The sequence below is a fragment of the Melospiza melodia genome, chromosome 2, assembly GCF_035770615.1.
Source record: "Melospiza melodia melodia isolate bMelMel2 chromosome 2, bMelMel2.pri, whole genome shotgun sequence".
NCBI classification, from domain to species: Eukaryota; Metazoa; Chordata; class Aves; order Passeriformes; family Passerellidae; genus Melospiza; species Melospiza melodia.
The window spans coordinates 67,581,802-67,604,646 of record NC_086195.1 but is presented as its reverse complement, the minus strand read 5'-3'; the positions used below and the strand labels follow the sequence as shown (position 1 = coordinate 67,604,646).

The window sequence follows — 22,845 nt, the reverse complement described above, 5'->3', positions numbered from 1 at the left end:
AAAAAACCAGTGAACAGCAGCAGCTGTTTTGCAATGCAGACCTTTATGTCGAGGACTCTGCTGTTTCAGGATGATATTCTGATTTGCCGTGCGCCTTTTTACTGAGATTTCTGGATTTGGAATAAAACACCTATCTTACCTCTTGCTTTCCACAAAGGCTAGAAATTTTAGGACAGAAGAAAAAGGCAGACCACAGCAGACTTGCATCTGGCTGATTTAAAGGTATGCCATGAAGAGGATGATTCCCATGTAGCTCAAAGCACTGCAGGAAGTACTGCAGTCCATTATGTTCAGCACTCCTCTTACAATGCGGGTTAGGGCTGAATCCAGCGTCACTCCAAGATTTGTGATGTCAACACAAATCCTGTTGCTGAAAAGTTTTGTAAGAGTAAATTTTGAGGAGGGACTCGAAAGAGAAAAATGTGATTATTTGGTGAATGAGAAAATGATAGGCTGAGTGTAAATGGCAATGGGTGATACAGCATGACAGGGATAAGTTATTGAGGACATGCCCAAGGTCAGGCAGTGAAGCAGTAGCAGGGCCTGACACTTAGCAACACTGTAACCCTCTCTTTCTTCAGAGCATGTTGAATAGCAGCGTTAAACAGACGTAAATTCTTGTCACTACTGTTAAAAATTATTAAAAAACAGATAAAACCAAACGAATTCCCCCCCCCCCCCAAATAAATAAAAGGCAGAAACTGGTAGCATTGATCTACTTTCTGAGAATTTGACTTTAATTATCAAACAGCACAATTCTGTAAAATAAGTTTAAAAATAGTAATTGATAATGATAATCATGTCATCCCCTGACACCATTGTGGATGATGCCCCCTGACTCCAAAAGCAAGACATTATGCAAGCTGCCTAACTAGAGGCACAGGAGAAACAGAGGTTTCCTCCTCCTTGTGATGTGGCCTGAAACTAGAGTCCACCTGACCCCAAGAAGAGAGGGAGTTTCACCATGGCCAGGACATGAAGGCACCACCTGAGGCAGATCTCCACTTCTTGCCTCCATCCTGATCCCCACTCCATTCTCATGCTAAAGTCAGTGCCATTCCGACCCATCCCCATGTGTAATCCATGGCCAAGACCAACCCGTTCCTATCATACCCAAGCACATCCTCTCCTGTCTCTATTACCTTGTCATTCTCATGTCTACACTTGACCCATGGCCTCACCATGCCCATATATCTGTCCATGCCCACATCACGTCCATCCCCTCCCCATAGCCCCGTCCATGCTCTCTCCATGCCATGCATGCCTACGTGCACGCCCAAATCCCCTTCATGCCCATGCCATGCCCGAGCCCTTCTCCCAGTGCCCATGCCTATGTCTGTGTCCTCCCCTGATCCATGCCTATGCCACGACTGCATCCTGCCCATGCCTGAGCCTATTCCCACCTCATGCTGATGTCGGTGTTCTCCCCATGCCCGTGTCTCTGTACATCCCTGGCCCATGTCTATTCTGTGATCGTGGCCATGCCCATGTCTGTATGTCCTCAGCCCCACGTCCCTGCCGTGCCCGTGTCTGTGTCCTCCTCCCCGGCCCCACGCCTCTGCCACGTCCATGCCCATGCCAGCCCACGCCTGTTCCCACCCCGTGCCCCTCTCCCCGCATCCGCAGGCCGTGTCCGAGCTGTTCCCACGCCGCTGGGGCGGGCAGCCGCCCGCCGCATGTGCGCCTGTCATTCCAGCCGGGAGCGCCGGCTCCTGCCTCCCATTCATGTAACCTGTGTGTGTCTCTCTTTCTCTCTGTGTGTAACAGCGAGAGGGAGAGAGCGAGCGAGGCACGGAGAGAGGGAGGAGGAGGGGGGAAGCTTTAAATAAAGCCTTTGGATTGCAGCTGCTTATTTTGGGCAGTCCTACCAGGACGATTCCTGTCAGGAAAGAAGCTGGACCGGTCGTTGTTCTTTTTTTTTTTTTTTTTTAATTTATTTTGATTTTGATTTTTGGGGGTGGCAGCGGTGTATGTCTGAGCTGCCTGCGGAGATGAGCTCCGGTGCCTGCCTGTAGTTTCCACTTTGGGATCGCTGGACACAGAAGTGGCATTTCGGTGGGGGGAAGCTGCAGACATGGTAAGCTTCGCTTTTCCTCTGAAAAGTGTATTTATGCCATAGACCCTTCTTGAATTTTCCCTTCCCCCTTCCCTCTTCCCACCAAACAGCCAGGCACACAGACTGGGGCTGGGGAGAAGCTCTCTGAATCCCTGGCTTTCCCTCCCCAGCATCCATCCTTCCCTCCTGCCCAGCTCCCTGCCCTCCCCTCGCACAGTTTGCAGCAATTCGGAGGGAAGCAAAGATGCTGCGGGAAGCTTCGGGCTGGGGCGGGGGGGGGGGGGAGGATCAGGCACCCCCAGACTGCCAAAACCTTGCTTCAGGGTATGTTTGGAGTGGATTCTCCCCCCCAACCTTCCCCCTCCCCGACCCTTCCCTCTGCACCCCGAGCGGTGCGGCTGTGCTGGGGGAAGGCAGCAGTGCAGATTGGGAGGCACTGGAGCAAGGATGCAGCTTTCAGATCAATCGGTGTTATTTATGTAATAGTAAAAGCAGGGAGGAAAGGAGGCAGAAAAAAATAGAATAAGAAAGAAGTGCCTTGGTGTTTGTCGGCTCCTTCGGCTCTGTCTGAGACCCCCATACTCATGTCCTGCTGCAGGGTGGTGCGTGGTGGGAGTGTGTGTATGTTTACATTTGGATCCGCGCTAGAATCGGGGGTGACGATGGGGTCTCCCATTTTCCAAGGAAAGGTGGGTTTGCCTCCAACAAAAAGCAAAAAAAAAAAAAAAAAAAAAAAAAAAAAAGAAAGAAATGCGCTTGACTGCAAGTTGAGTGACAAGTCTGTTTCTTAGGCATTAAATGTTAAAGCCCTGCTTCCAGCCATGCCCTGCCAGGATTAAAAGATCGCCCAAATAGTGTGGTGTTGGAGAAAAGATGCTGGAGTGCCTGGAAGAAATGCAGTGGTTCAGACTCGTGCTTGTATTCTCAGCAATTTGCATTCTCAAATACAAATTTGGGCTGTTGAACCTGAAACCAGGCTGCTACCAGAGGGCATTTATTTCCTGGGATTTGTTTTGATTGAAAATATAGTGTAAAATATCTGGGATATTTTACTTCAAAAAAGTGGTAGTTAAGAAATTTCTAAATCTTTAAAAAATAATAATTAGCTCCCCCCCAAAACTCTAGAAGTATTCACAAGGCAGTATTTATTTACTTTCTTATCATGACCACACTTAGAAATTCACGGTGGTTACAACCATGTAAGCACATGATTTGAAAACAAAAACAAAATGAAACAAAACAAACTAAAAAAAAGAACCCCAAAACCAAAACCCAGCCAAAAAAACATATTTATGCCATTACCTTTATTTAGGGGATACATAGTCCAAAATACATTTTTCATACAGCCAAAACAGAAATTACTAAATGGTCATTGAATAGATGGGTAAGACCTTTCTGCATCTTGAATGCATTTGCTCATGGTTTTTCCTGGAAAGTTCAATTTCTTATGATTTAAAAATAATAAATAAAGAAGGCAATACACCAAACTCCTAAATCAAACTAAAAATTAGTCTCTCCACCTCAACCCTATCTTCCTTCTTAACTTTTTGCAGTGAAGCCTCACCTCTACAGCCGCATCTTTTTCTTTTTTTTTTCTCCCCCGAGAAAAGTCCCAGGTGAAGGGAGGGCCATAAAATGAGAAAATGAGAGCAAATCTTTGAAGTTTGAAGTTGTCTGTGTGCTTTTTATAGGTAAACTTCTGCTTTAGTCTGGCAAGTTGTTAGCGTGCCGCTCTCTGCTCTGGGGCGCCGGAGCTGGGTAGGGGAAATTGGCAGCTCCCAGCCTATCCCAATCCCATTTCTTTCGGCTTCGCTGACCCTAATAAAATTGCCTGCTAGTAGTGTAGCCCCTCCTCTCCTATGGAAAGTGCTCTGCTCCCAACATGTGCACCATATGTGCCTGCAACACCCAAGGCTTAGCACACATTCACCTATAGCATGCCAGCAGTCTGCGTATGCCACCCGCACTCTGGCTCTGGCAGGAGCCGGGGATTGGCCGTCAGGAACCCCAACCTCTCCCCTGGTAGTTGGGGGAGGCTGGGGCTGAGCCAGTGATTTGTATTTAATTTATTTCATTGGCCTCTTCAGAGCCAGACGCCTCCCACCTATTGCCTCTGCCTGTAGCACTTTTATGGGCTTGGGTGGAAAAAACAAGGAGTATGTGTGTGTATATATATTCATCTATAGATATATAGATATATATATATATATGTGTAGTGCAGTGGGGGGGAGCATAAAGGGAGGAAGATGCGTCCCTTGCACAGTTTTGCAGCGAGGCAGGACTTCAGAGCAGCTCACTCGGCTCTGCCTGTGTTACAGGGCTGAAGGAATTTGCTCGTTTGTGGCCATTGCGAGCTGCCCGTCCTTGTAAAATTCCCAGCTCCCAGACTCTGCCACGCTGCTGGATCAGTCCTTGCTGGAGTGGGCTGGTTTGTAGCCAGGAGAATTCTTTGCTGCCATGATCCCTTGAGAAGGCAATCCCCAGGTCAGTGCATGGCCAAAGAAAAGTAGGTTCTGTGCTAATTTGCAGCCGGTCTGGAGGCAGAGAGGGGGCCGACAGTGAGGTCTCAGTGTGTGGCCGGGCATTTCCCAAGCACCTGAAAATGAAACCTGTGTTGCACCTTCCTTGGGAGCAGGACCGCTGCTCTGCACCCACGATCCCGGGAAGGGGGTCTGCACACACAACTGGGGCAGGGGAGGAGGAGAGCTACCTTTGCAGACAACCTGTTTCACTTTTTTCCCCTTTTTTCCCTCAAAAAAGAATCACCAAGATTGGGAATTACTGGCCACTGCTCTGAGATGCACTATATCTTTACAGGGACTCTGCCTCTGTGCCTCACCCTCCTTTCTCATACATACACACATGAATGTGTTCACATCTTCACAAGGGGAGATTTTCAATTCATCTGTTATTTATATGTGTGACCTGGAGAAGAAATGTGATATTTTGGTGAAGAAAGAGGGTCATTAATATGGAAAAATGTTCTCAGGTTGTTCTTTGGCAAGGAAAGTGGTAAGAGGCAAAAGGAGATGCAGAAGTTTACTTCATAGTTTCCCTTTCTTATTAGCAAAGGATCCTGGTTTAGAAAGGCTTTTCTGGGGAGAATTTGCCTTCTCTAATTTTAAAGGATAGGGAAAAATCATCAAGAGATAAGGGTAAAACTGCTCTTCTGGTTTTCACTGGTGGGGGGGAAATAGTCTCCCCTCCCCCTGATTTAATTTACTACATGGATGGAAAAAGAGAGACATCTCTCTAATTTCAGTGGGTTTGGGGAAGGAGTGAGATTTGGGCTGAGAAGGCTGCAATTTTAAGTCCATGTAGCTTATTTTAAGTCCACGTAGCTTAATTATTTTCCTTGACTCAATTAAAATAGATACTTTCCTTTTATTTTGGTGAGCAGATACTATGCTGGCAAGGGAAAATGTTATTTTTGTTTTACAAAGTGAATTTTTTATTTTATTTTATTTTATTGGTTTCCTGGAGTGCATAATAAAGAAATGTTATTTCATTCTGTCTACAACATGTACACTATTCCAATTAAGAGCCTACTGTGATTATTTTTAACCTGGTAGTTTGCCATTTCTCTGCTCAGGAGAATAAAACATTGAGTTCTTGCACTTTAAAATAGCTGAGATGCTTAAGCAGAACTACCTTTTCCCTGGGAAAGTCATTTCCAGTTCTGTTGAGTTCCCACTTCAATGGTTCATTTTCTGACAGAATCACATCTTTACAAGAAGAAGAACTATGATCTTATGTAACTTGATGTTTCCAGATCAAAAGTTACAAATATTGCAGTAATACCATGAAGAGAGAGATTTGACAGGAGGAATGTTGCATGGCATATTTATTATTAGGATTTCAAATCAAGGCGGTTTTAAAAATTTATGGAGGGGAAAAGCAGAATTAAAAAAAGATGAATAAACAAAACCTTGCTAGTTTTGTATCTTTAACATCACTTTTCCCTTTTATCTTAACTGTGTAGACGGTTGAGATTTAATTTTTTCTTTTCTTAAAGCAAACTCTTGTGTTTAAAAAATGCGTAGTTGTAATTTCGAGAGATGAAGTAGCTTGAAACTCGCTCTCTCTCAGATTTGATTCAAAGAAATGAAACCCTGTAAATCAATGTCAATTCAGATTTAAAGACTGGCTGTTACCTGCCCTGTTACAAGGTCCATCAGCATAGCTTATTGTAACTAAAAGCTAAAATACTCTGTTTCTGCTTTGAACTGACAAATTGGCATTGCTGGGTGCTTTGACAGAGTAACTTGCACCACTTGCCAGTGAATTGGGTATTCATGGATCCTTGACCGATATGTTTCAGAGAAAAATGTCCTATAATGTGACACTTCTTAAAAGCATAAGTATATATGTGCATTTCCTCTTTGCTCTAGATTAAAAGGAAAAAGAATAATGGAGAAATTTATATCTTAATTATGTCAGCCTAACAAGAGGAGTAGTGCAGTAGCATGGCTATAGGACTTACAGTAGTCAGGAATAAATGTACAATTTTCATTCTTCTATGCTGTTTCACCCTTGATTCCCTTGATAGATAAATAATTTTGTTAGAAACATATAGCTTTTTTTTTTTGCCAGCTGTTCTACTCTCCCTGGAGCATCTGTAGAGATAGTTGAAATGTGAGTAGGAGGGCATGTTTCCTTGTCTGTGTGCAGTGACAAACACTTCTTACAGAAAGTTCAAATTTTGGAAAGTTTAAGCCTTACTCACAAAAATCCTTTTGCCTTTATACCAAATTGCTTGGAATGGAGCTGTTTGTGCTGTAGGGGGATTCAAACTTCGAATGTTGCCCTGCTGGATATCAGCAGAGGTGATCTTTTGAATGTGAAGAAGTCCATGAAAGCAGGCACAGATTTCTCTGTTCTTCCAGTGTGTTGGCAGCAAGAAGAAGGAAAGCCTATTATGAAACAAATTAGGGCTGACAGATAAGTTTCCTTTTCCAAGTTAAAGTTGCTTTCTAGGATGTGACACAATCCTTGTTCTTTTTTTTTTTTTTTTTTTTTTTTTTTTTTTTTTTTTTTAAGTGGGGGGAAGAAGAAAAAAGGGGAGAGGAGTTGCTGATGTTCGATTTAGGTGGAGGAGCTCACTGAAGTGCATCTATCAGTTCATTTAAATGGGGATGGCTCAGTGAGATTTCACCAATATCTCCACACATTTTAGTGAAGTAGCATTTGCTGTGCTCTAGGATAAGCACTGCAGCCAGAATGCTGCTCCACTGCCCTAATCACTGCTAGGCACTTGTGGCAGATGTGCTACCCCAGCAGCAACAGCAAACATGAAAGCAGGAGATGTCTCACTCCCCATTGCTTTAGGTCTTATGTGATTATTCAGTGCAGTTTTCTCCTTAAGCACAGAGTAGAAGCTGTATCACTTGCCTGCACAGGTGTTTGCACACACTGAGACTTCAAAGTATTCTGGAGATTGATTAGTTATACAGTAAAAAGTTAGAAACACAAGATTAAATCCTATTTTTCTGTTTTAGTCTAACCCTTCATCATGTGTGCAATAAGGGCTCGTAGGCTTTCTTGTCACCCCCTCCAAAACTCCAAAATGTCTACTGTAAATCTTAAAATTGCTTTAAAAAAATCCTGTCTGGGCCTGTTTCTTCTGGGGAATATTGGGTCAATTCATAAAATCAATCTTGGTTTTCTATCTCAGGAGTTGCACCCAATGAACCTTATGTATCCCTTCCAACTCAGGATATTCTATGATCCTATGATATCATGCTGTGTTGAGTATAAGAGAAGCCAGGATTCATTTCCTAGGCAGCAGCATCTTCAAGGACTGTCTGTTTGCATAAGAGCAAAGTCCTGGAGGACTGCAATTCATAAACAATTTCTTCCACTGGGTCATCTGGACTTAAATGGGTCAGTCTTACAAATGAACTGAACTCCCAAATTGTATAATGGAAGGTTTTCAATATTCTGCTAGTTCCTTTTGAACTGCCTCTGTGTCTTTGGATGCTGAAAAACATTTCATCCTTTTCTCTGTAACATAAAGAAGAATAGGAAGGGAGAGTTTGGTCAGCCAAAAAGCTTTTAGAAGTGACTGCCAGAAGTGGTTGGAAAAACTGACAGAGCATGAGAGATGCTGGAATTTGCTTTCTGCCTGTTGATACAAACAGCATTAGGTGGTTGGGCTGTGGGCAGCACAGATCCTGTCAGTTTGGAACAAGCAAATGCTTCTATTTCTAGAAAATTACCCTTTGGGCAGCTGGGTTTAAGGTGTGATCAGCCTTTTGGCACAGACTTTTGTTCTAGAAAGCAAAGAACCATCTCAAGAGCCAGCTGGCCAATGTGTTCCCGCAGACAGAGCCGTGATCAGGGATTACTTACGGTCTTTCCTTACGGTGGTGCTAAAACAATGCAAAGTTCACACAGCCTATAATTGCTGCTGTGGATGTTTGACACTCCAGCAGATCAGCCTCTGAGCTGTCAAGATGATCATCCATGCACTGCAACATACTCTGACGCAATTATGGAATGTTGGGTTAATGGACTTGCCCAGCATTGTCCACAGTCTTGGGGCATCATTTGGCTACCTCAATCTGAAACACATTTCTCCTCATTCTACAATCCTCTGCTTGGTGAGTACCAACCTCCCAGCTCTGCAGCGGGTGAGACAGGGATTGTGAACCTCCTCTTCTACTCCTCATTCTCACTGCTTCATCTCCAGGCCAGCTCAGGTAAAACACTGTCTTGTAAATAATTACTGTTTCATTATTCAGACACCTGAGTAAGGCAACTTTTATTCTGATTTTTACTTAAATTATGGGTCTCCAATATATACTTTTAAATCATATTATTGGTCTGTTAGTCTCGTTTTTGTTGATTTCTTTTGGTTTTATGGAGTCGTCCAAGAGATAGTAGCTTTGTGACATTGCCTCATTTTGGTCACTCTCTGTGTGTCAATGGCTTAGTTTAACAGAGTACTCTGCTCCTCTAAACAGATCTCTCAGCCCATCCCACTCAGTCCGGTCTTCTCCTCACGCCTTGCCTCATCCAGCTCCTTTCTACAATCCTGTTTTCACCTCTCTAACCCCCGCTCTCCAAGTCTCTCATCCCAACTTCATTCAGTTCCTACCAGCTTGAGGTCATACCAAGAACTAGAGAGCATCTCTGATTGCAGTTCTGACACTTGAATACAGACCTGGCACTTCCCATAGCATAAAACATCTTGTCTTGTCATACACAGGTAGAAATGTAAGTGATGGAAGCTGGCAAATATGTACAAATGCACCCAGGAGCATGTAGCAACGGTGTTTTTATCAGAGATGTCTAAACTTGGCTTAATTCACACAGATAGGCACAAAACTCATTAGAAGAAAAACAGTTCTCTCCCAGGCAAATTTCAAGTCCTTCCTCTAAAGTCCTAAAAATCCCAGAGGAGGTTTCAGAAAGAAAGCTAAAGCTTTTTTTTTTTTTTTTAAACATTAGTAAAACAACATATTTTTCCTTAGCCTTGTTCTCAGAATCTGCTGAACTGTTTTGACTGAAAATTTCCAAAAAACTTCAGCCTGAGGCAGACAGCTGGCATGGAAATTTTCAGGCCAAACAATTTGCTTAGTATAGTTATAAGAAACTGTGAATGCTGTTTTATTATTAAAGCTGCTTCACTCTTCCCATAATTGACAGCACTACCAACTTTGCCTTTTCCTAATAAACAGAGAACTGGAGATTGTGTTACAAACTAATTTCGTACTTGTGTGTTTTATAGATTTTTTTTTTATATTGGAAATTTATTATAGATCTGACACATGCATTTCAGCATATGTTAGCAGATGATGAAATCTCAAGCTTCTTGGAAACCGAAGTGAATACAAGTAATGAGAATCCCACAAAGTCACATCAAAGTGATACAGCATTGCAGGATTTGTAGGATGGAATTAAATCCAAAGAAATCTCAGGAGATCTTGCACTGACGGAGCAAACCCACAAATTCCCATGTATCCCACCCTCAGGTTCAGTGTCCTGCTGACAGAGGAATTATTATTTAGTATAGCAACGTTATATTGTAACAGCAACTGTTATCACAAACCAGAGCCAAAAAAAACCCCCCAAAAAAACAAGGGGAAAAACCAAATGGAAACCCAGAAAACTGAAAGAACAGATAATTGCATTTTGATGTGGCCAGCTTTTTTCTCTCTTTATCATCATCACAAGTGACTCTCAGGCTGCAGTTTCACATCAGAGCATCAGAGCCAAATTCAGGACCCACTGGCATGGAAGGAGAGGGGTCCTGCTCTCCCACTCTCCTCCCCTCACAATGTCCTCCCTCCCCAGCTTCTGTCCTTCGATTCCTTCAGAACATGTCTGATGATTTATGCCTTTTTGACAAGGGCACTAGCGGTAGGACAAGGGGTAACAGTTTAAGATAAGAGAGGGCAGATTTAGATTAGATGTTAGGAAAAGCTCTTTCCTGTGACAACAGTGAGGCAGTAGCACAAGTTGCCCAGAGAAGCTGTGGATGCCCCCAGGCTGGATGGGGCTCTGAGCAACCTGGTCCAGTGGGAGGTGCCACTGCACATGGCACAGAGAGCTGGGACTAGGTGATCTTTAAAGTGCCTTCCAACCCATTCTGTGATTCTATGATTCTACCATTTAATTTATCAACCCAGGACAAAACAAGCTCCATCTTTTGCTTGGGGTTTTGGTTTATTTCTGATGACTTAGTGACTTACATTGAGTCAATGTGGTGGAAGCATTTGCCAAGGAGAAGAGAGAAAGAAGGGGGTACAAACAGCTTTGTGGTAGTGAGGGGTGTTTTGGCTAGTCCCATGACCAAGGAGTTTTTCCTAGCTTGCCAATTATTTACAGCAGTTTGATTGTACTGATAGAAAGTCTAATTTTATTCATGTTAAAATACAGAGTGCACTTTTTCATTACAGTCTTCTATCTTCAGGACAGTCTTTCAAGCCATCCTGCTTAGTAGGCCTTGAAGCCACTGTCCTCTAACAATTTGCTGGATTCTTTTTGAACCCAGCATGTAGTTGTGATTGCCACAACGAAAAGTTTCAAAATTTAAAGTCATGCAATGAGTGAATAAGCCTTCCTGTTTTTCTGCTTTAACTTCTCAATTTGGTAATTTCATTAGATGACTCCTACTTTGTGGGTTATACAGCAGGATAAATTCCTTCTACTCTTTGGTTTTGTTTTTCTATTCCAAGATGAAAATCCCCACCCTACTTTATCTATTCTGCAAGTCTTTCCATATTCCTGATAATCTTTTCAGCCTTTTCCTTTTCCTCTGTCTTTATTAATTCTGCTCTGTATTTTAGACATGGTTAGAACCAAAATGTATGCAGCATTAAGACAGAAATGCATGTTACCTTATAAAACATCATCCCATATTATATTTAACCTGGAGAAAAGGAAGCTTGAGGGGACCTTATAGCTTTCTGCAACTCCCTGAAAGGAGGGTGTAGCCTGGTGGGGGTCAGTCTCTTCTCCAAGTTACAAGTGACAGGACAGGAGGAAATGACCTCAAGTGGCACCAGGGGAAGTTTAGATTGAATATTAGAAAAAATTTCTTCACTGAAAGAGGGACCAGGCATTGGAAAGTGAGAGAAACTCAGGCTGATGAGGGAATGAGGCTGTGATGGAATCACCATGGGTGAAAATGTTCAGTAAGTGTGTGGATGTGATTCTTAGGGACATGGTATAGTGGTGGCAGTGCTGGGTTAATGGCTAGGCTCAGTCATCTTACAGGTCTTTTTTAATATAAATGATTCTATGATTTTTCTCTTTTCACTTTCTATTTTTTCCCTAATGTATCTCAGAATTTTTCCTGTGCATTTAACTGGCATGAGCAGAGAGCCAGTAGTTGTAGAGGGCATCCCATGGAAATCCCTCAACCAGCCTTCTGTGGGGCAGCAGTTAATTTACAGCCTATATTGTGTATGCATTGTTAGAACTGTTTTTCCCTTTATGCATTATTTTGCTTTTACTGATACTGAGTTTCATCTGATGTTTTTATCACCCAGCTTGTTACCCAGTACTGTGAAAGTAGGTTGAAGCGTAATGGTTGGAGGCTTCATGAGAGAATCAGAAAGCCCAGCAATGAAACAGGCTCTCATTTTGACTTTTATTCTTGTCCTGGGGATAATCTGAGCAAATATATAACCAACAAAATACCTTTTATATAAAGTAAGAACAACCAGCCTGACTGTCTTGTGACATCTGACTGTGAAGTTGTCTGTTGCTCAAATGTTTTTCTTCTCATTGTCAGCATCTAACAGTCTTTTTTTCTCATAGTTCTTTCTAGCCAGTGTTTGCTCTTCCCAAAAGCAGGAAATTATGCCCTTGCTTCCTCCACATTGCACCACCAGAATCCTGATACCAAGGGACAACTTAATGATCATCTTCTCACAGCCAGACATGTTTCCCCTGTACCTCCATCTTCTTTCTATCCTAAAATCCCTCTTGTGTTCATGATGCACTGCAAAGACACCTGGGATTTGGAAACTTTTCCTACTCTCTTGGTTTTGCTTTTATCTCACAAGAAAGTGTGAGCAGACAAAGCCACCTGCCTGTCACTTAGAGCCCTGTTTCATGGCAAGCACTTGGGTCTACCTGAACAGGGCTTTCTTTAGGGCTTAGCTTTTATGGCTTATTATTGTTGCTGCTGTTCACAATCTTATTTGGGATTGGAGGGATGCACAAATGACTCGTTTAGAAGCTACAAACCATTGCTTGCAGCCCTGCATGTCCCCCATATGCTTTAAAATGTCATCTGTTTGTGGCTTTCTGTGCTGAACGCTGCTGATCACAGGCTCTGGAGAGCAACTTTATTGTACACCTGCATCACTTTGCTTTGTATTCTTTTATACCTTCTGCATAATTAATTTTTTTTCAATTTTATGTATTTATTTATTTTGGCTGATATCTTCTCCAGAGAGTATCAGACACAGCAAGCATTTAGTTGAGAAGATGGTAACAGAGAAGAAGGGTATATCAGAAGCTGATACTAGGGAATGAAAGTAGATCTTTTAGGGGGTGAGAAAATGGGGGAACATCAGGAAGAGAGGGACCTCTAGCAACTCTTTCATCATTAGTGCTGGATTCCTGCAGCTGGTGCTCTGTTGTGCTCTGTGAACTGAGAACACGGATTCTGATTCTTTTTTTCCCCTTTGTTTTCTTTCTTCCCATCCTCCATTTCAGAGCATGGAAGACTGAAAATTCTGTAACATCTCTGCTGTGCATGAAATACATAAATCAATAAAATTGGGATACCCAGCCCCAGTAAAGGTGCCTAATCTAATGTGTGGGGGCATATATTCCTCATATATCAATACTCCTGTTTGTTTCTCTCTCCTTCCCTCTGCTCAAATGAAAACACCTGGAGTTAATGTTACACAGACTATGTGGGATCTCACCTTGCCATCATGTTTCCTTATTAATAAATTTCATTAAGGCCTTTTATTTAAAATGTGCACTGCTTTGGCAGACTGAGTGTTTGAAAATGGACACTCCCAGCAACAGAGATTTTTTTGAAGATAACAAAAGCCAATCACGTTGCATCTTGTTTCAATCCCCAAAGCACCACAACATTTTAACTTATACCAGGGCCAGATTCAAGAATCATTACTGTTAATTCAAAGGCTCCTGTTGGTTTTAATGGTCTCTGGATCAGGCTTTTTCACTCCTGCTGTGGAACACAGCTGGCTCCCCCAGTGCAGAAGCAAAAAATGGCCATGAAAATTGAAGGCTGGTTTGGAAATGGATGTCATTTCCACTGCTGGACTAATTGAGCATGTGAGGTTGGGAGTGGCATAGGTTTGAGGTTTTCTTGATGTTTCCAAGTAAGTCAAAGTTCCTATAATGAAAACATGTAGAGTGGTATTTTGTAACTATTTTTATACCTACATCAGACTTGATGTTAGTGGCTTTGAATTATTTAATGTTTTTCTTCCTCAGCTGTCATCTCCAGTGAGCTCCCATTGCAGGGTTGCGGGAGTTGTTGTGTAAAGAACAATGCAGGAGCCTGGCATTGGCTGCTTAGGGGGGGTGATGTTGCCTGGTTTTGTTTTGTTTCATGTCTTTAATCCAATTTTATCCTTTCTCTTGCTGGTGAGAGGGACATCAGGCCAAGGTATTAAATCATACTGACCGGCGTGGGCTGAAAATGAAGTACATGCCAGCTAAATACACAAATGGGGAGTTTTCTGCTTAAACCACTGAGCGCTAATGTCTGTCACATAGGAGGAGCCAACTATTTAACATTCAGTCTATTCAAAAAACATTATTATGTCCCAATGGTAATTTAAAACCACATCTGTTAGAACCATATGTGGGGAAAGTTTACCTTTTTTTTTAAGCCTTTTTTTTTTTAAATCCCAAGTTACCCTGTTTATAGGGTTATCTTCAATGTGGGCCTCTTTCAACATTTCAGACTGATGGCCATGAAATGCCATCAGTCGAACAAAAGAACTAAATGAATTCAACTATTATTTTTTTTCCTTTGCAGTTAATGTGTGGGCTTTTAGTGGATATTTGCAAGTAGACATCCAGTTTCCTTTTGAAAGGAAATCTATATATTGGGATCATTCCTCATGCTTCTGTTGTCTACAACCTGATATTTGTTTGCTCATCTGAGTTATTGGATATTTCACAGGTTTTATTTGTCGCCGTTATTCAAGCTTCTATTAACAATGCCTATGACCTTTGAAAATAGCTGTTTTGGGCAGTCAGAGTCCCTAATTTTTACTTTGTGGAATCGCCACTGGATTATTCTGTCCTTAAAAACAGAAGATAGAGATTTGTTTTCAAAGCCTCCCATCATTATTATCTAACCAGCACTAACTGGCATAAACTTGAGATCCTTAAACCTAAGCAGTGCTAATAGCATATCGGACATGGCGAGTGGAAGTTGGCTCCACACAACACCCAGGTCAAAATATCTGCTATAGGTCCTCATTACATGGTGGATAAAGTGCTCTGTGTCACCTCTACATTGAGTGCAACATGTTCTGCCATGTCTTTGTGTACCTGTTCATCCCAGCTAAATGCAAGCACCTGAGTGAATTGCCTTGACAGATGGTAATTGGGGGCAAACAGATTTCAAGCACAGAAGTTAAAGGAGCTCTTTATTCCTTCACCCTGTTACCTGCTCCCTCTGCTTGCTAAGGGTCTTCAATAAAAGCGTGACAAAACTAAATTCCAAAGTGGTTGGCAAGCTCTGACTCTCTCTGTGCTTGATGTGTGTGCACACATTGTGCATTGTGGTGTGGTAGGGAACATTTCCATTGTGCTGCCCCACTTCTCTGAATTCCAGCTTTGGATGGTGAAAACAAGAAGAGCTCTGCTTTGGTTACGGTGGTCAGGCTGGAACACCAAATACTGGTGTTCAAGCTGTGATCCCCTATGGGTAACTAAAATTGTGTGTGTTACGTGATGAATTTAGAACACTCTAGGCCTCAAGCCACCATTCCAAACAACCCCTTATAATAAACAACAAATAACTGCTCTTCTGGGACTTTTATATGTGTCAAAAGCTTAGCCTTTTGTAGAATCCCACAGAAATCTCAGCCCTTCCCTGAAGTAATGGATTTTCCCAGTAAGTGCATCCACATCTGTTAGCAGCGCCAAGCTTTCTACTGTTCATCCTTCACAAATAGGCCGAGCACCTCAACGAGAAATAATCACAAAGTAAATAGATAAGCGTGTGAGTACTAATAAAGCCACTGTTCATGAGTTACATCTTTCCAGTGGCATTCACAGCATGGAATATTGTGCATCCCCCTCCAGCTGTGTTTTAAGCTCTGAATTTCTTAGCTAAACAGGATGTTCGTGATCCCAATGTACAGAGCACCTGACAACCCAAGAGTTAAATATGCAGCTATAAATACCATGCCTACTTTGATGGGATGCATTGTATTGTAATTTTAGCACTAATTAAAGTGGTTGTAGGCATGAAATATCTCAGTCTTTCAGAAACATGTGTAAATATCCAAAATTAATCTGGTTTTGTTGTCTGAATGTTTTGGCAGCGTTGTGCCATTGCATATGAAGTTTTACGAGTAGCAATATAATAAAGATGGGTTTGCATGTCAATGAACAGCATTTTTTTATTCATTTTGGATTAATCAAGTGCTGAAGTTAAATTGGAATGCATTAATTTGTTCTTGGCTTAAAATGAGACTCCACTGTGTCCTGTAGCGAGTTTGATGCTCAAAAGGTTTTGTGGGGTTGATTGCTTCCAGATAAGTCAGAAAGTAGCTATGCTGAAAAAACCCACTTTAATTTGAATGATGTGCATGGAAAGTGTGGGGGAAAAAATGAAGAAAGCTACAAGAGAAACAACACATTTTTATGTTTTTGGCACAGCTTACTTCATATTCCTACTCCCTGTCCTTGTGTGATCCCTGAACACTTGATGGATGAGAAAGATAATTGTTGATCATTTCATGAAGCTCTGCCAGTAACACATACCAAATATAATTAAACCTTCAATTTTATGCTTTTAAATACATTTTCTCACCAAATATAGCAATTAACCACTTTCTGTAAGAGCAGGAGGAGGCAAGGTGTTTTGGGTCCTATTTCCTAGCTCCACTTAATGTGAAATGTGGGGGTTTCATTTTCAAAACAATTCCACTTTTCTGTTAGATCATTTCACCTTTGAGGTTCCATGAGAGTCATTCTGGAACGTCAGGAAAATTGCCACAAATGATGCTTTTGCTTGTTAAGCTGTTTTGCATGGTCGAATTGGACCAGTTCCAGTAATTCCTTGTCTCACCAGGTAAAACACTGCAAGACTCTTGCAGCTGGGACAACGAACAAGGGAAGTTTAATGTCAATCATCGCTGATTTTAACCCTATGTCTACGGTGTAGATTTCAGGTTAATTCCTTGGAGACAGTCTTTTTAAAATTTCTGTTGCCAATCTGATTAATTTTGTCCAAGGTTATTGTTTTTTTGTCTGTAATATAGACAAAATATTTGATTGTGATCAACCTTGATGCAGCCACGATCCTACTCAAAAGGCTGATAGACATTGTCCTTTTCTCTAAGTAAGAATACCCAAGAAAGTATCATTCTGGAATGACAGCTGTCAAACAGATTAATCAGCTTTAAGGGAAAACAAGGGAAATGACAGACTGATATTGAATTTTAACACCTGGTGGACACTTTGAGCACAGCCATCCATGTCTATGGGTCTCTGACTGTCCAGATCCCAATTCCACTGGGACATGCAGCACAATGCATTTTCCTCTCTCCTTGAGCATGAGGGCATGCTCCATTAGCTGACACTTGTTTTTACAGCATATGTGCCAGACAGGAGCTGAACAACTCCCAGTCTTGCAGATCATATCCCACAGGGCAAGATGGATGATTCCCTTTTCTTGGTTGTTACAGAGACATTAATTAAAGGGCATACTCCCCAGGACACCTTTTCCAGTTCCTGGGTAAACTTTAAACTTGAAACATAAATATAAAACAAATCCAGACGTCCTGATCTAGTTACACTGACTAGTTATTGAGAAGACACCTTGACCATAGAAAGTAGTTGAAAGGAGGGGACATGAGGACTTCTGATCTGTTTGCAGCTCTCTTTTGTGAGCCAGGAGAACTCACTTGTGTTTTTGTCTCAATTAATCTGTCCATAGAAAAAGTCTTCTAATAACTTCCCAGTTATTTCCTCCTTGCCACATAGTTTTGGAGTCCTGGAAGCTCTGTCCCATTCTCCCTTCCCTTAATATATCACTGCAGCGTCCTGGCACATTCCTTTTAGGCTACAGAAATTCAGTCCATCATTCTTTGCACAAAATTATTGAATGGGAATCAGATTTATAGTCACACTGTGAAGTAGAAAGTTAGTTGACCTGTCATTTGGGACATTTGGTTTTATTAGGTTCCTACACGTGTTTACTTTGATCCCTTCAATGTTATCCTAGAAGATGATTCCAGGCCCGATTGTAAAAATGTCAGTTACTTCAAACATGTGAACAAAATCCTTTCCAAATTTATCAGATCTTTTGAATTACAACTCCAGTGTTCTGTGTGAGACAGAACTGTTACTTCACCTTTGAAAAGATTATCCTTTTAGCTGCCAGGAGCTCACAGGGTCCAGCAATGTCTGTAACAGGCTTTTTTCAGAACAGGTGCTCTCCCAGACCAACATTGTCCCAAAATACCTAGAAATTAGCTGAATTCTGAATTATACCAAAAGGGCTGAATCCTGTGTCACTCTTGCAAAAAGTATATCTATCATTTCTGCAGATGCCATATTCATCAGAGATTGATAATTTCAGAGCACACACTTTGGCTGGACTGTGTCTTGTCCTTACCCCATCTGGAGCTCTGCATTCATCAGCGCAGGAAAGACATGGACTTGCTGGAGCAGGTCCAGAGGAGATCTGCAGAAATACTCAGGGCTGGAGCACCTCTTCTTTGAAGACAGGCTGAGAGAAATGGTGTTGTTCAGCCTGTAGAAGAGAAGGCTTAGGGGAGACTTTATAGTAACCTTTCAATATGTAAAAGAAGCTTGTAAGAAAAAATGAGGACAGACTTTTTAATTGGGCCTCTAGCAAGAGAACAAGGGGTAATGTTTTTAAACTAAAGGAGAGTAATTTAGATAAGATGTAAGGAAGAAATATTTTTATAATGAAGGTGGTGAAATGCTGGCACAGGTTGTCCAGAGAAGTCGTAGATGCCCCATCCCTGAAAATGTTCAAGGTCAGGCTGGCTGAAGCTCTGAACACCCTGCTGTAGTTGAAGATGTCCCTTCTCATTGCAGGTGAGTTGGTCTAAATGAGAATTAAAGGTCCCTGTAAATCCAAACCGTTCTATGATTCTATGACTCTGTCTTCTAGGAAAGGGGGGGAAAAACAATAAGGTAGGAAGCGGGAAGCAAAGCAAATCAAAGCAGACCTGGGTACAAAATCACTCCAAGTTACTGCCCTTGGTGATGAAATTTTCTATCTTCTCATCCCAAGCATAGTCTTAAAAGAGGAATAAGGTGTCAAAACTATCTCAGATGCAACATTAGTGGAGTGTTGGGTGAGAGCCCTGTTGAATCAGTTTAGATACAGTCCCCTCATATAGGAAGCTGATAGGTGGTAACAATATAGTTAACTTTCCTGCTTGTTTTATCAGCAATGACTCAGTGTTTTCTACCCTGAAAACTGAGGTGGAGACAGAAAATGCCAAGGGAAGCAGACTAGTTGGCATGCAAACAGAGAAAAGATCTGCATTCCTGGATGAAAGCAAGTTCCTTTGTTGGCTTAATTTTTCCTCATTACTTTTAAAAAAGAACCATGTAAAGAATGAAATCAAAACATACAGCTATCTCAACTGTTCGGTCAAGTACCACTTATGTCCAGGCTGCTTTCTGCCTCACTGAATGAGGTGTTGGGAGAAGTTTGTGACTGGGAGGTGGAGAAAGCCTTCTTAAGTCTTAAAGATTTCTTTAACTGACTTGTGATTGGTAGGAACAACAGATGTACTAAAGCCACACAAATCAGAAAACTTATGAAAGGCCCATACAGGATGAGTCAGATTAATATGTAAGAAAAGATCATATCTTCCAACTAATACTGAAACACCAGGAAAGGAGGATCCAAAGTGAGATGATGAAGCCTAAATCTTTTCAAACCTTCATAACAATTATGTTAGTTTAGACATCATTTTGGGGGGCCATCCAGAGGAGAGAAAAAAGTATGAAATTATATTTTAGGAAGATTAACCCAAGAAACCTTCATCTTCTCTAAAAAGCTACAATGAGAGATATGATGAAGACAGATAACAAAACTCTGAGGCAAAGATGCCAACATTTTTCCCAGTATCTGTCCAGCTAAAGCAACTATTTAGTGAGCCTGTCCAAAGCTGACGCTGCTTTTCTCTTTGATAAAGGAATAGTGCAGGAGCTCTGGACAGTGACTTACCCTGTGGTCTCCAAAGAGCAGCTTACTAATAGAAATTAAAGTAGCCACCATGGCCCAACTGGTCTCAAATCCATTTTCTCCTCTCCTATTAACTTACAATGAACATGGTGAGGAAAGGTTCCTTGCCAAAATCCATTGTGCTAAGAGTCAGAAAATCCTGTGGGTTAGATCCCTTTCTTCTTCAGATCTCCTTGGCAGGAATCTGCATTGGGCAAGGCCCAGGGAATTCTAGCTAATAAATTATTATTTTGGAGGGACTGCTCACCCTGTAGCCATGCTAATTAGGTTCTTACCAGCAAATCAGGTCAGTTTATATTCTTGACTTTAATATAGGACAGGCATATGAGACCACGTGTTGTAGGGGTTTTTTACCGGAAAAATTGGGCAGGGTCATAGATTGTAAGAAAACTCATCTGAAATTCTAGGTTTTTCTAAGTCTTTCTGAATTAAAACTAGCATGCCAGTAACTCCCTGTTATTTCTTGTTATTGGCTCTGTATCTTGACGGTCCTAATTAGAAATTCTTTATGACTGATAGGACAGCTAACACTGAGGTAAGAGGGTATGAGGATGACACAGATGTCCTTGGTATGTATTCTTCGCACCCCAACTACTCTTTGAAAAAGTTCCATATGATTATTAGGCATATTACTTCTAACTTGAGAAACAGTGACTGAAAGAGATAAAGACAGAGGCATTGCAAAATTCTATATTGCAGGACGATACTGAGTATAGTTCAAAAAAGAAAAAAATTCCAGAAAAGTGTTTTACGGTAAAGGGTTTAGCTTTTGGAATCATGAGGGGGTCTAGTATTGCCAAGGACTTATGATGATAGAAGAGCTGCTTTAGTAATCAAACTATGTAAGAATAAAGCCAGGAGGTTAAAGACCCCTCTGTGAGATGAGTAAGTGTATAATGGTTTAAGTATTCCTGTTACTTGCCTGTAGTTATCTGCAGGTGTCAGCTGACTCTTAATAACCCCAACACATTAATTCAAAATGGTTTTTATCCTTCATAAAGTATATTGGATACAGAAACACAGATTAACTAATCCCTGTCTGTGTAAGAAGAACTATTTCTGTCTGAAGTTTTACTCATAAAGGGAATTGTTCACTTACCGTGTGTAAGTCTCTCTCCGTAAGTTATTATTGATATTTTTACTTTCTTATGTGTCTTTCCAATTCAATTCTAAAAATATTATAGACTCCATTTCCTAGATTTATGTTGCTGCCCATGTTTATCAGTGACTTGGGATAAAAAACAAGGCCATTGCCAATAGTTTGCAGGCAATCTAAAAAGTTGGGTTGATGCTTTGAGGCATCAGGGGGAGTTAGTAATGGAAGAATAGGAGATACTGACAGACACCTACATGTTTTGGTGAGCTGTGTACAGGCAAGTGGTCTCATCTCTAATGTAATGAAATATAAACTCTTCAAAGAGAAGTAAAAGCAAGGCAATCTTTTCATTGGGGATCCTCTATTCAGGCACTCCAAAACTGCAAAACACTTCTCTGGCATTATGAATAAATAGGTAAAAGAGGAGCTTTCAGTTTAATGTGAAATCTTACTCAAGCACAGAAGCCTCATGTAGGCATAGTGAAACCATCTCACTCTGTGGAATGGGTTAACTTCTGTTGAAATACTTCTTTGGTTGGGTACCCGTGGAAAAGACAAGGATATTGATAAACTACAGAAGAGATATGAGAATAATTAAAGGCTTGGTAAGAGATCACACTGTGAGCAACAAGGAAAACACTAGTTGTTTATCTCCTCAAAGTGCAAGTTAAGGAGTGATGGGATTATTTTGGCTACTTGCAGAGGCAACAGAAATTCACTGGCAGGGGCCTCTGCTGGACAGATGTAGCAAAGAGGCATCAGTAAAAAATGTCAGGAAACTAACTCTAGACAAAGAGACCTGAAGCAAAATGCATATTATTTATTATGAAGAGAACAACCTGGGGAGGAATGTAATAATTATATAGGTGAAAAATATGTTTTGGGGCTTTGTACCTTTTAGTAAATACTTCTGCTCAAGGTTGAATTACCTACAGTCTACACTATGCAGCATGAAGATTCTTCCTAGTGGTCTCTCTTACCTGTATAACATTTGAATACACAATATATATCTATTTTGAGATTCAGGACCTCATTCTTGCTATCTCCCATGTGGATAGTAGTGATCTTTGCCCTGTACATGTTTAGAAATAGTGACAACTACACTTCCTGAGCAGAGCTTTGATTTTCAGAACTATTCAGGGGTTTTTTTTTTTGGTTTTTTTTTTTGCTTGTCAAGAGCTTGCTCAGAGGTACTCACTTGTCCTAAATCTGAATAAAAGAAAACTGAACATGTAAGAAGGTTTTCTTTTAATCATCTGGATTGATTGCCATATTTCATATTTTGCACTAATCTGCATATATACAAAATGAATGCAAATCACTTATAATTTGATAGCAGTTTACATCCCTGTATACCCCATATGTGACAAGAGATAAAGAATATGAAGCAGCAGAAATTCAAGTGTCTTCTACTGGGTCAAGATTGAACTGGAATTGATGAATAGATACAGAAGTGAAATAAATCTTCTAAAAATGGTCGACTCTGGAAAGAGAAAATGGTTATTTTCTGATTTTGAGCAGTTTGAAGTGGAGAAAGCATGGATACGAATATATAGTATTTATTTAATCTGAAATTTGTTATCTCTTGCTCATCCAGAGAGATCTCAGTACAAGCAGATGGGTCCCATTATGCATCACATTTGGTTTTTTGCAGTCTCAAGTTCCCTCAGTTTTCTGGTTTGGCCCAGCCTGCAATACTGCTTTCCCATCACACAGAGTTCTGTTTTCTTTTGAGAAGAACACAACAAGAAATCCATTAATCTTATTAGCAAGCAA

General features: G+C 41.2%; 1 protein-coding gene across 10 annotated transcripts in view; it reads left to right on the top strand.

The window, feature by feature from the left end:
• Positions 1 to 1,784: 1,784 nt before the first annotated feature.
• TENM4 (teneurin transmembrane protein 4) overlaps positions 1,785 to 22,845 on the top strand; it is a 589,980-nt gene continuing 568,919 nt past the window's right edge. For 4 of the 10 annotated variants that reach the window (XM_063148737.1, XM_063148736.1, XM_063148735.1 and 1 more), the window contains exon 1: positions 1,787 to 2,077. The gene's annotated coding sequence lies outside the window, so the exon portion shown is untranslated. Of the gene's footprint in view, positions 2,078 to 22,845 lie in introns of all 10 variants that reach the window. The other 6 variants (XM_063148734.1, XM_063148732.1, XM_063148731.1 and 3 more) reach the window with 3 other exon arrangements.